This window comes from Chiloscyllium plagiosum, chromosome 10, assembly GCF_004010195.1.
Source record: "Chiloscyllium plagiosum isolate BGI_BamShark_2017 chromosome 10, ASM401019v2, whole genome shotgun sequence".
Lineage (NCBI taxonomy): Eukaryota > Metazoa > Chordata > Chondrichthyes > Orectolobiformes > Hemiscylliidae > Chiloscyllium > Chiloscyllium plagiosum.
Window position 1 is genome coordinate 55,777,534 of NC_057719.1, and position 11,526 is coordinate 55,789,059.

Sequence of the window (11,526 nt, forward strand, 5' to 3'; positions counted from 1 at the left end):
GCCTATCACCCTCACCTTAACCTCCTTCCACCTATCGCATTCCCAACGCCCCTCCCCCAAGTCCCTCCTCCCTACCTTTTATCTTAGCCTTCTTGGCACACCCTCCTCATTCCTGAAAAAGGGCTTATGCACAAAACGTCAATTCTCCTGCTCCTTAGATGATGCCTGACCTGCTGTGCTTTTCCAGCAACACATTTTTCAGCTCTCGTACATGGATTTGCCAGCTTGAGCTTTCGCAGCAAATGTGTCCTTGTGGTGTAACATGGTCATGGTGTCTTAGCATAACAATTTTGATATAAGGACTTGTTTGGTCTTGTATGTTCTCAGGAACTTCTTAATACTATCAGGCCATTCTTGGATAATGATCTTTTCAGTTGAAATGACTCATACTTGCTCTGGTCAATGTGTAAAGATCTATCAAGTTTGCAGTCTAGTGCATTGACCTGGCAAGCAAAAGGAACATTCAGACCTTAGTGTTGGTTGGATAATGTGCTTAGCACATCACAAGGAGTCACTCAGGTTCCTGCCTTATATCTAACTTCAAAGTCATGTGCTTGTACTTTGACTAGCAAATACTGTAAATATGGCAGTGCACGCATCAGCTATTTACCACAGTTCACTTCTTGTGGCTTATGCTCTGATCCAATGGTGAGGCGCTTGTCAAAAAAATAGGTGTATAATTGCATGATACAAAACACCAGAGCTAACATCTCAAATCTATATTGGAATAGATGACCAAAACCAATAGGACTGGAAAGTTGCAGTGACATTCAATGGTGTTGCCATCACTGAATCCCCCCGTACCAACATCCTGAAGGTTTACAATTGACCAAAATCTAATTGGACTTGCCATATAAATATATGGCTGCAAAAGCAGGTCAGAGGCTTGGAATACAGTTACAAGTAACTCATCTCTTGACTCTCCAAAACCTGTTCACCAACTACAAGGCTCAAATCAGGATTGTGATGAAATACTCCCCAGTTTCTTGATGAACATAGCTCCAAAAATACTCAAGTAGCTTGACACCATCCAAGACAAAGCAGTCCACTTTATTGGCACTATATCCACAAGCATTGTGGATATAGTGCCAACATAGTGCCATTTGTGGGTGGCGCAGTGGCACAGTGGTTAGCACTGCTGCCTCACAGCACCAGAGACCCGGGTTCAATTCCCACCTCAGGCGACTGATTGTGTGGAGTTTGCACATTCTCCCCATGTCTGCGTGGGTTTCCTCCGGGTGCTCCAGTTTCCTCCCACAATCCAAAAATGTGCGGGTTAGGTGAATTGGCCGTGCTAAATTGCCCGTAGAGTTAGATAAAAGGGTAAATGTAGGGGAATGGGTCTGAGTGGGTTGCGCTTCGGCGGATCGGTGTGGACTTGTTGGGCCGAAGGGCCTGTTTCCACACTGTAAGTAATATAATCTAATCTAATCTAAAGCATTGATTCCCTTCACCACCAATGCTCAGTAGCTGCAACATCTACTATCTACGAGATGCACTGCAGAAAATCAGCTTCGACAGCACCTTCCAAACCCACGACCCCTTCCATCTAGAAGGACAAGGCTAGCAGATACATGGGAACACCACTACCTGCAAGTTCCTCTCTAAGCCACTCACCGTCCTGACTTGGAAATTTATCACCATTTCTTCTCTGTAATGGAGTCAAATTCCTGGAATTCCCTCCTTAATGGCATTGTGGGTCAACCTACAGCACATGATTTACTGCAGTTCAAGAAGACAACTCTGCACCACTGTCAAGGGCAATTAGAGATAGGCAATAAATGCTGGGCACTCAGCAATACCCATGTCTCATGAGTGACTAAACAAAAATGCCTAGACCTTTTTGCAGTGCATCTATTTCCAGATCATGCCTTCACTGAGTCATAGTGTTGCTGTTGGCAAGAATTTGCTGATAGCGCCTGTTTGAGGGAATTGAAGATGTGGTTGTCTTTCTGCATATAGGGAATGACTTTCTTGAGATAATATCTCATCACAGATATTTTTTCCATGAAGTTGAGATTATATAGCAAAGAGGCCATTCCTCTTTACCCACTGGAGTGGACATATCTCTAACATCCTTGATCTTGCTTGGATCAGGGTGAACTCCATGGGAAGAATAAATGGGTCGGAGAAAGTCTATCTGTCTAACATTGAACTAACACTGCATGCTGTTAAATGTCATTCCATGTTGTTACAGTGCTGCCATCTGTAGGTGACGATTCTGGGCACTAACAGGAGTGAACCTGAGAAGGTCCACCTCAAAGCTCTGGGAATTGACACATTTACAATTAAACCAGCAAAATAAATAACAGCCCTCATGCCTCACAGTCATTTGCATATTCAGGATACATCATCTATGACAACTCATGTCACCTCAAGACCCCCTAAACACCTCAGGTCCTCCAAGTTGTCCTATGCCCCTTTATACTTCTGCACATGGCTCCTTATACCTTCTCTGCCCACCTATTACACATACCTAACCTTATGGCTCCTTATAGTACCTATGCAAACTGACTGCTAATTCATGACTACCCACAACCCTACCCACCACCGTTTTCCCTTGCATCCTCCATGCCAACTCCTTGACTATCCACCATGGGCAAACTTCAAAAGCCATGGTGGGATGAAATAAAATAAAACTTTAAGTGTGAATACAGACTACAATCTATTAGAAAATGCCCTCAATCATAGAAAATCCATTAAATATATTTACATTCCTTCAGATATTTAAGAACAAGAGTGACCATTTAGCCATTCAACCCTACTCTGGTATTCAAGTGAATCATAGTTGATCTCCTCAATTTATATTTTCCACATTATTCAATATCCCTTAATGTCATTAGTCTCTAGAAATCCATGGTTTCTATGTTGAACCAAGATACTGTACAACTGCAGCAAGACATCTTGCTTCTGTACTCATATCCTCTTGAAATCAATGCCAAATATTGTGTGGTATCATAATTGGTTGCTTCTAATCACAAAACAAACATGTTTTTAAGTACATAATCTTGTATGAAATTGCAAGTTTATACTTCTATCCCACATTAAAGATATCATACTCATTTTGAGTTGCGGATGAATCTGTATCTACAGTCCACCTACTGTGATAATATGTTGTTTATCATTAATCCCATAATGATAACATTCAGACTTATGTCAATAGGTAGTGAGAAATTCCAAACAATTGCAATTGCAACTTGATGTATGTTTTCAAAAATTTTAAATTTTGGAGATTTAAATCTTCACGTGGGCAGCACGATGGTTCAGTGCTTAGCACTGCTGCCTCACAGCACCAGGGTTCCAGGTTCAATTCCAGCCTTGGGCAACTATCTGTGTGGAATTTGCACATTCTCCCCGTGTCTGTGTGGGTTTCCTTTGGGTGCTCTGGTTTCCTCCCACATTCTAAAGATGTGCAGGTCAGGTGAATTGCCCATGCTAAATTATCCATCGTGTTAGGTGCATTAGTCAGAGGGAAATGAGTCTGGGTGGGTTACTCTTTGGAGGGTCAGTGTGGACTTGTAGGGCCGAAGGGCCTGTTTCCACACTGTATGGAATCTAATCTAATCTAAATGACTTGAAGGTTTAACAGTTTCACTGAACTTACTCCCTTTTTATACACATTTATGTATACTTTTAACAATTTCAAAGGGGAAACTGACCTTTCCAAAGTGCACTTTATCTTTTATGGTATATTTATATGTTACATATAGGGATATGTTACATTTTCAAAAGTCTCCTCTTGCTCTTCAAATAACTGCAGCAGCGTTAGTATTTTTTTCCTCATAGTCTAAACCTCACGAGTGAAGTTTTGGATATCCCATTAATGGAAATTGCATCTGTTATGAAGTTAGCTGCACTTTTACATCTATGCAGCTGTCTCTAGGAGCAATAATCTATTTCAAAAAATGAAAAGTATTTGACTTCTTACACAAGAAATGTGACATATATGTGGCTACTCTGACTCTGAGATTAAAGGAAAATACTTCTTTCCATGTAAGTACTCATGAAATCTCACATAGTTTATTTAAATTAACTAGTGGCTTTAAGATTGAGTAAAACCTTCACAGAATAGGGAGAACATGGTCAATTGATGACTATGGCTGAAATGTCCACGCTGTATATGGTAGAGTGCTCTATTGTCTCTCCAATGAAAAGCACATTTTTAATGCACATTTGTTCATATGACCTGTGTTGTCCAGACATTTACCAGGTTATTTGGTGCTTTTTATGCTCCTTCATTGATCCATGGCTCATCCATGCATTACTGCTGCTTGGCTTCCTCTCCCATGATAATAGCACATACATTGTTCCTCTATAAGCGATTCTTCTATAAGAGGAACAATTATTTGGCCTAACATTACATTGAAATTGATCAATAATAAGATGGAAATTTTTACTTTAATTAACACCAGTCACTGAGTCTGTGTCTTGTCTGTTTTGTCACATATGTGGTGTTTACATTTACCTGCAGAAAATTACATCTTCCATTGTCTTAACCACTTAAATATTTGGAGTGTAAGTTCTGATCAGTTTCTCTGATTCCACTGCATCTCCTACTTTAATACCTTATGTAAATTTTGACCAATTTGCTTTGAGTTTCTGAATCTATATTATTGCAGTTAATTAGAGATAGTACATACTGCATGACTGACCCCTGGGCATTCTCTCTCACACTAATATCACTCCCCTACCAATGGAATTCCCAAATTATTTTGAATTCCTACAACAGTTACCTCATATCGTAACCTTCTGGGTGTCTGAGTTTTTGATTAGTGTTTGACTCTTCACAGTGCACTTGGGTTCTTACCCCTTATTTGTTAAGTGTTAGTAACTGAATGTCTGTGACAGTGTGGGAACACATTAACTGATTCAAGTGAGGTGTAAGAAACTCAACCTAGGAACCTGGTAGCAACAACAAGAGTTAATAATTCAGCATGAAGATGTTTGACCTTTCATCAGAACAGATGTATTGCTTCTGTTTTTCATACCACAGAATCTGCCAAACCCATTGAGATTCCTGGGTTTTCTCTTTTTTTGTTTTAGATTTCTATCAACAGCAGTATTTGGTTTTGTATTAGGTAAGTTGTAATTCAGAGCTTGTATGCATTACAGTGCACTTATATAATTAAGGCAATTCACAGCTGAGATAATACCAAGAACCATGGAATCTGAAAATGCATCAGTGTCTCCATAGTAACAGAATAGAAACTGAACTATTAGACTGTGTCAGGTACTTCATCAGTTCCATTAGCCAAGCTCTTGTAATGAAACTTAAAATGTATTGAGAAAAAAATGTAAATGCATATTATTCCCTTGAAATACAAGGAACACAACAGCTGCCTCACTGTTACGAGATGCAATTATGGACTCAAAAAAACACCAAATGCTTGTGACTTTCTCAAAGTAGTAACTACAATAATGCCATCTATACATCACTCCTCGGCATTCTTATTCATAAAACAAAGATTAGCTGTAAAGAAACTGTTCCATAAAATACATTGGTTTCGTGGTGTTTATAGGCCATCTGATGAAATGATATATTCTATTAATTTGAACATATAAATCACAGAAAAGGTTGTATTTTTAAACTGTTTTGAGTTTAAATCAATGTTGGCTCCATGATAATCCCAAAAACAATTGTCCTGTGATTGATTTAATCATTCCTTGACCAGAACGCAGTTTGGGTGTTGACCAATGATATCATTACATCTCACGTCAGCTACATGTGAAAAAATCCTTAAAATAGCACCAGAACTATAACTTCGAAAAGATAATATTTCTGAGGTAAATAGTTTCTCTGCAGGGAGCCACATACATAAATCATACTGGAATTTCAATGGTTCATGAACACAAGACATCATGCTGAAGTGATACTGTGGAAAAAAGGAAGCGCTATTCCAGGGCTCAGAACTGTTGCCATGTTTTCATCGTGTTGTTTTTCCCAAAAACTACGTTGTTGAATAGCCATTAAATTCAGCCAAATCATCTCTCAAATTGTTCTAATGGGTTATATGCGCGATGTGTTCAAAAACTTTCAAAGCAACAGCAACAAAACTCCATTAAGAAATAAGTTCTCATGTAAAGATTCTCACAGAAGGATGCCACTTATGCGAAGCTTCCTGTGAATTTAATGACAGAATATAAATACAGAAGATGTCTATGTTAAAAACGTTTTTAATGACGGCATTTGTGAGATGTGAAATCAGTAATGTTACTGATCTATTTAACATATGTATATTTTAGTGAGGTGTCTGCAATTTTAACTGATTCTTTTCAGATGAGTTAATTTCCATCGTTTATGAGAGTAATGTAGGATTCAATGGTATAAATCACACAAAATTGGACAATCCTATCTATCTGTTTTTTCATCCTCGACATTTGCAGTTTCATCAGCCATTAAACTTCACTGCCCATATTAGCCAGCAAAAAGTTAAGGACAGATTTATAGATCTCTTCCTTCCAAATTCAAAAGCCCAAAACTGAAATCTTATATTTCTTTAGCTTTCAATAAACTGCAGATTTCTAACCAAACACTCCTGGTCTGGCAGTTGCGCAAACTAACTTTTCACTCAAATATTTATCCGCAGAATGATTCTATACTCCTTTCCAGGTGAAAAAATATATTGTGGTTTGACACAAATCAAGTTCCTTCCAAAATGCTCAAAAACTTTCAGTTTCTGGGTTTCCTGTGGTAAAATAAATCCTTAATTATCCTGAACTAAAAACAAGCTCTCATCCTTCAATGTTTGCACTCCTGTTCATAGACCCAACACAGTATTAACAATCGTCCATTAACACTACAGGGTTCCTGCTATCTTGACACATTCTGATTTGGTCAATTTTTAGGAGGACTGATCAAACTAGATATTTTTTAAAAGAAACACCTTCTCAAAATTACCCAACATAATAAGCAAATACTTTAAAGTCCAAACGTTCCTTCTGGTTATTTAAGGTATTCTAGGGATTATGGGGATAGTATGGAAAATTGGCTTTGAGGCAGAAGATCAGCCACAATCTACTTACATAAGGCAGGGAAGAGTCAAGTGCTCAAATTGGTCATTTCTTTATCTTATTTCTAACATCACCGTAATCTACTTTTCATGCTTTTTGTTGCTTTCTTAATGTAATATTAACATACTGTTTAGTGTTTCAATAGGGAAGTAGAATTGAAACAACTGAGAGGTCAAGGAATTTTTAAAATTATTGAACCTAATGCCTTCTGAAGTAATAGAAAATATTTAAGTCATATATAACATGATTACCTTCACTCATATCTATGAAAATTAAAATAGATTAACAGAAATCAATATGGATTTTTCAAATTGATATCACAGTGTGCAATTGGTATGCAATGCTAATTTAGTCAATTATGTTTTCCCTCCACTATCGATACTTCATTAATTATCTCCCAACTGATTGATAGTCAATATATTGACTAATAGCATAAGAAAAGCAGTGCAAATAATATGCAAGTTTGTGAAAGCACAATGAAGATATAGCTATAGTCAAGCATTACTTGAGTAGGAGATTAGAAACTGATTGATTTCTGTGCTCGTAGATCCTCTTTATCATTTTATTATTTTATAAATAACTGACAAAGAGAGTTTTAATATCTTCATTCCCCATCTATCACTGATACTCTCCCAAAAGGGAGAAATTCCACCCACTGTCAGTTTGTCCATGAAAAAAAACGTGGGAATTGAAAATGCTTAATACAATTAGACAATGTTGAAAAAGTTTTGGTGAAACTTAGTAATTGAGATAAGGATTGGCAGATGGCATTTAATGCGAACAAATGGAGGTAAATCATAGGACAAAAAATTTGTGAGTGATAACTTTAACAATTCCAGAGCAGAAAAAAAATAAGATCAGTCCTCTAATAGGCTTTGAAGGTGTCTCAGTTAGCAATTAAAAAGGCAGATGTAATGCCAGGGTACACTCCTGCACGGAAGTGGTGCTAGCTGTGAATAACACATTAATAAATTATTATACTTGTTTGAGACACTATGCTATTAAATAGGATATTATGCATTAGAAAGGAAATAAGGCACAGCAGAAAGCAATTTAAAATCTCCACTCAGTGGAAAGCACACAGATTGGAAGCTAAGTTCTAAGTTGTACAATTTGCAGACTTTTTCTGCCTGGGATCCATCAAAGCCAGGTGACAGATGTTTCCACCTACAGTTCAGAGGGGGGTTCACTGGGTTGATTCCTGGAATGAAGGCATTGTTTTTGGAGGAGATAATTTGGCTTTTATTAACTGGAGCCTAAATGAATGAGAAGTGATGCTATTGAAATAAAAAAACTACTGGAGGGGCTTAACAATAAATGCTAAAAGTATGCTTTTCCTCATGGGAAATGGAGAAGTCAGGGTCACAGTTTCAAAATAAATCCTATTTGAGACAGAGGTAAAGAATTTGTTTATTCAGTGGGTCATTAATTTTGAAATTTTCTACACCAGAGAGTGATGGACAGTGGTTCATTAAATTCATCAAAGTTTGAGTTCCACAGATTTTTGACGTCTAAGGGAAGCAACATGTATATGGGGGGGAGGGGCGGTGTGGGGGGGGTCAGGCAGGAAATTCAAATTTAAGGTTAGAATCAAATCAGCCATGACCTAATTGAAAAGTATAGCAGGCTTGGGAGGCCAAATGACCAACTTCTGTGCTTATTTCTGATTTTGTTATGTCCTATCCTGAAGTTCCTGCATAAATATTAATAGGAGTCATTTCATGTAGCTAGGCTCCAAAACCATTTCTATAGCCTAGTAGGTGGAACATCCAGCACTTAAGATTTTATTCACCGGACTATAAGACCAAGCCAGAGGCTCATCAGGCAGAAAGGGCCATTGTATTTCAGGGCCCAATATCTTCTTGGCATTGGATGATGATGTTCATGACAAATAAGCCTGAATGCACTGTAGATGTATGGTTTGTCAAATTCAGGGTCTGGGCAATAATAAGTTCAAGGATGTTGATAGAATCCAAAAATGTGAATGTCATAGAGTCTTAGAGCTATACAGCATGGAAACAGACCCTTGGGTCCAACTTATCCACGCCGACAAGATATCCTAAACTAATCTGGTCCCGTTGGCCAATATTTGGCCCATATCCTTCTAAAGTCTTCCTATTCATTACACCCATTTTAAATGGTGTAATTGCACCCACTTCCACTTCCTCTGGCAGTCCATTCTACACAGAAGGTGGTGCATGTATGGAACAAATTGCCCTTCGAGTCCCTTTTAAATATTTCCTCACTCACCTGAAATCTATATCTCTAGTTATAGATTATCTACTCTGGGAAAAAGAGCTTGACTATTCATCTAAGCATGCCCCTCAGATTTTATAAACCTCGATAAGGTGTCTCCCCCCATCCCCCTCTCCAGCCTCCGACATTCCAGGGGAAAATACCCCAGCCTATTCAGCCTCTCCCACAACCCAAACCCTTCAGTCCCGGCAACATCCTGGGTTATTGTTACTACGTTCACCACTATGAATCCTTCCTATTGGTATTGTCAAACTACTGATATTATGTGGAGAAGGATGCCCTCATAATGTCCACAGCTAGAAGATAGTCTTGGTCTTAGTTAAATGGGAAGTTTATTAATATAATTTCGGAGCTGGTTACATTACATCTAAGATATAACAACAGACTATCAGGCTTACCTTAAGCTTAAGTATACATTACTATTTTATTTCCATGCTGTTAACAGTACGAACAATGAATAGACCCTCTTGTGAACAGAGGCAGAACTTGCCTGGTTAGCACCTTCTAGGCACAGCTCTTTAGACTGTAATAGGTGGAGCTTATCTTATGATGTCAGTTAACCTTTTCAGTATTAAATACATGATACAGCTCGTCCCTCAAGCTATTTTTCTGTTTTTTAAGTTCTTTGTACAATTCAAGTAAGTCAAGTAAGTAGTTCCTACCAAATCTCTCATTTGGATTGAAAATTTGCTGCCAGAAGTTGGAACATTCAGATACAGTTCCTTGCCGCACTGAAATCATGGTGGATGTTTAATTGTTTAGAGCTCTTTGGTGTAGATGTCACTGTTGAATATTTGTTTTCCTTGGAAGATCTTTAGTTTCCTCAAATTGTGTCAGAGAAGATTGTTGCACTTCTGAAAGAATGAATCTTCTCCTCTTGATGTTGCTTTACTTATTAGATTCATATATCCTTCCATTCTTGCTCATATTCATTTGGATAATGGTTTTTTTCAGGTTCAATTATGGACAGTAAAGCTGATTTGATTTGTTTCGATATTGCTTTTAAGTAGCTGAACTGGCTGTAACAATGTCTAACACTAATTTTTGGTTGATTGTTTTGTGAAGGATATCGGATGAACAGATTTTGTAGACTTTTCTGTAGTTAGAAGGCAACTGAATAATTCCTCCAAACCTGTAAGGCATGTAAATTGTCATACACGAACATGATAAATGTCAGGCTGGGTATTTGTTTTCTTTGGTTCTGTGGTCATTCTTATAAAGATCTACGAAGCCTTTTTCTCGTTAAATTCCAGTACAATGATCACTGGTATTTGCAGGTTGAACTGATTTAGGTTTCCAACATAGCACAGAATTTTAAAAGAATACCATGTGTTTTAATCTCAAGTGCAACATTTTAGTTTTTAATATCAGACACTTTTGTTCTATATTTATTTTAATAGTACTTGCAGCAGTTTTGAACGGCATTTTGTCTGCATTGTGTAGCCTGATCAGAAGACTTTAGTTTCATTTTCCTCAACAAAGGATTTTCATCAGCTAAAGCAGTAGCACTCACCCCAGTGACAAGTTGGATGACCATTAACCTGTATGGTCTATGTCATGCCTGGTTCTGACGAATCTGCTATTACTGCAGGAAAGGTTGATTTCTGCCTTTGTGTTGGTGTATCATCATCTAATGGTGTGCGTTCTCATGAAGGTATGATTTGGATTTTCTGGATTTTCCTCCAAAAGTACGTGCTGTAAGGTGTTAACCTCTGTGCAATCTGCATTATTTATTCTGTGATTTGATGGTTTTGTTTTAATAACTGTGTATTCTCTGGAGATGTGTCACTTTCTTACAAAAGTTGCACGGGCGTGACATCACTGAATGTTGCTTCTTTTTATTTGACTTCCTTTAACTCTTCAACTGGAAGTGAGAGATTAGTTTCAAGAATTTTAAGCACATTTTGTGCTGGTCCACTGTGTGTTTTCATGCTTTTCTACGTTAGAAAGTTTAAACATTTGGGTGAGATTCTTCAGGTTGGTTGACTTCCTACATTCTTCATTCTCCAACTGTTCTTGAATTCGCATTGAATTGGCTGAAGCACGACATCTGTGATACTGGGAACCTTTGGAGAAGCCAGGATGGATTTTGTACTTCTTGCTGAAGATAATTGCAAATGTTTCGGCCTTTTCTATTGCACCAATGTGCTGGGCCCATTCATCATTGGCGATGGAATGTTTGAGGAGTCTCCACCTCAACTGAGTTGTTTAATTGTCCTCCATATTCACAACTGAGTTTGACAGGATTGCAAAGCTGAG

General features: G+C 38.0%; 1 long non-coding RNA gene across 1 annotated transcript in view; it reads right to left on the minus strand.

The window, feature by feature from the left end:
- The window catches only part of LOC122553660, a 55,656-nt gene extending 45,670 nt beyond the window's left edge, over positions 1–9,986 (minus strand). Inside the window, exon 1 of the long non-coding RNA XR_006312787.1 lies at positions 9,930–9,986. This is a non-coding gene — a long non-coding RNA (uncharacterized LOC122553660). The remainder of the gene's footprint in view (positions 1–9,929) is intronic.
- Between the last annotated feature and the right edge of the window lie 1,540 nt (positions 9,987–11,526).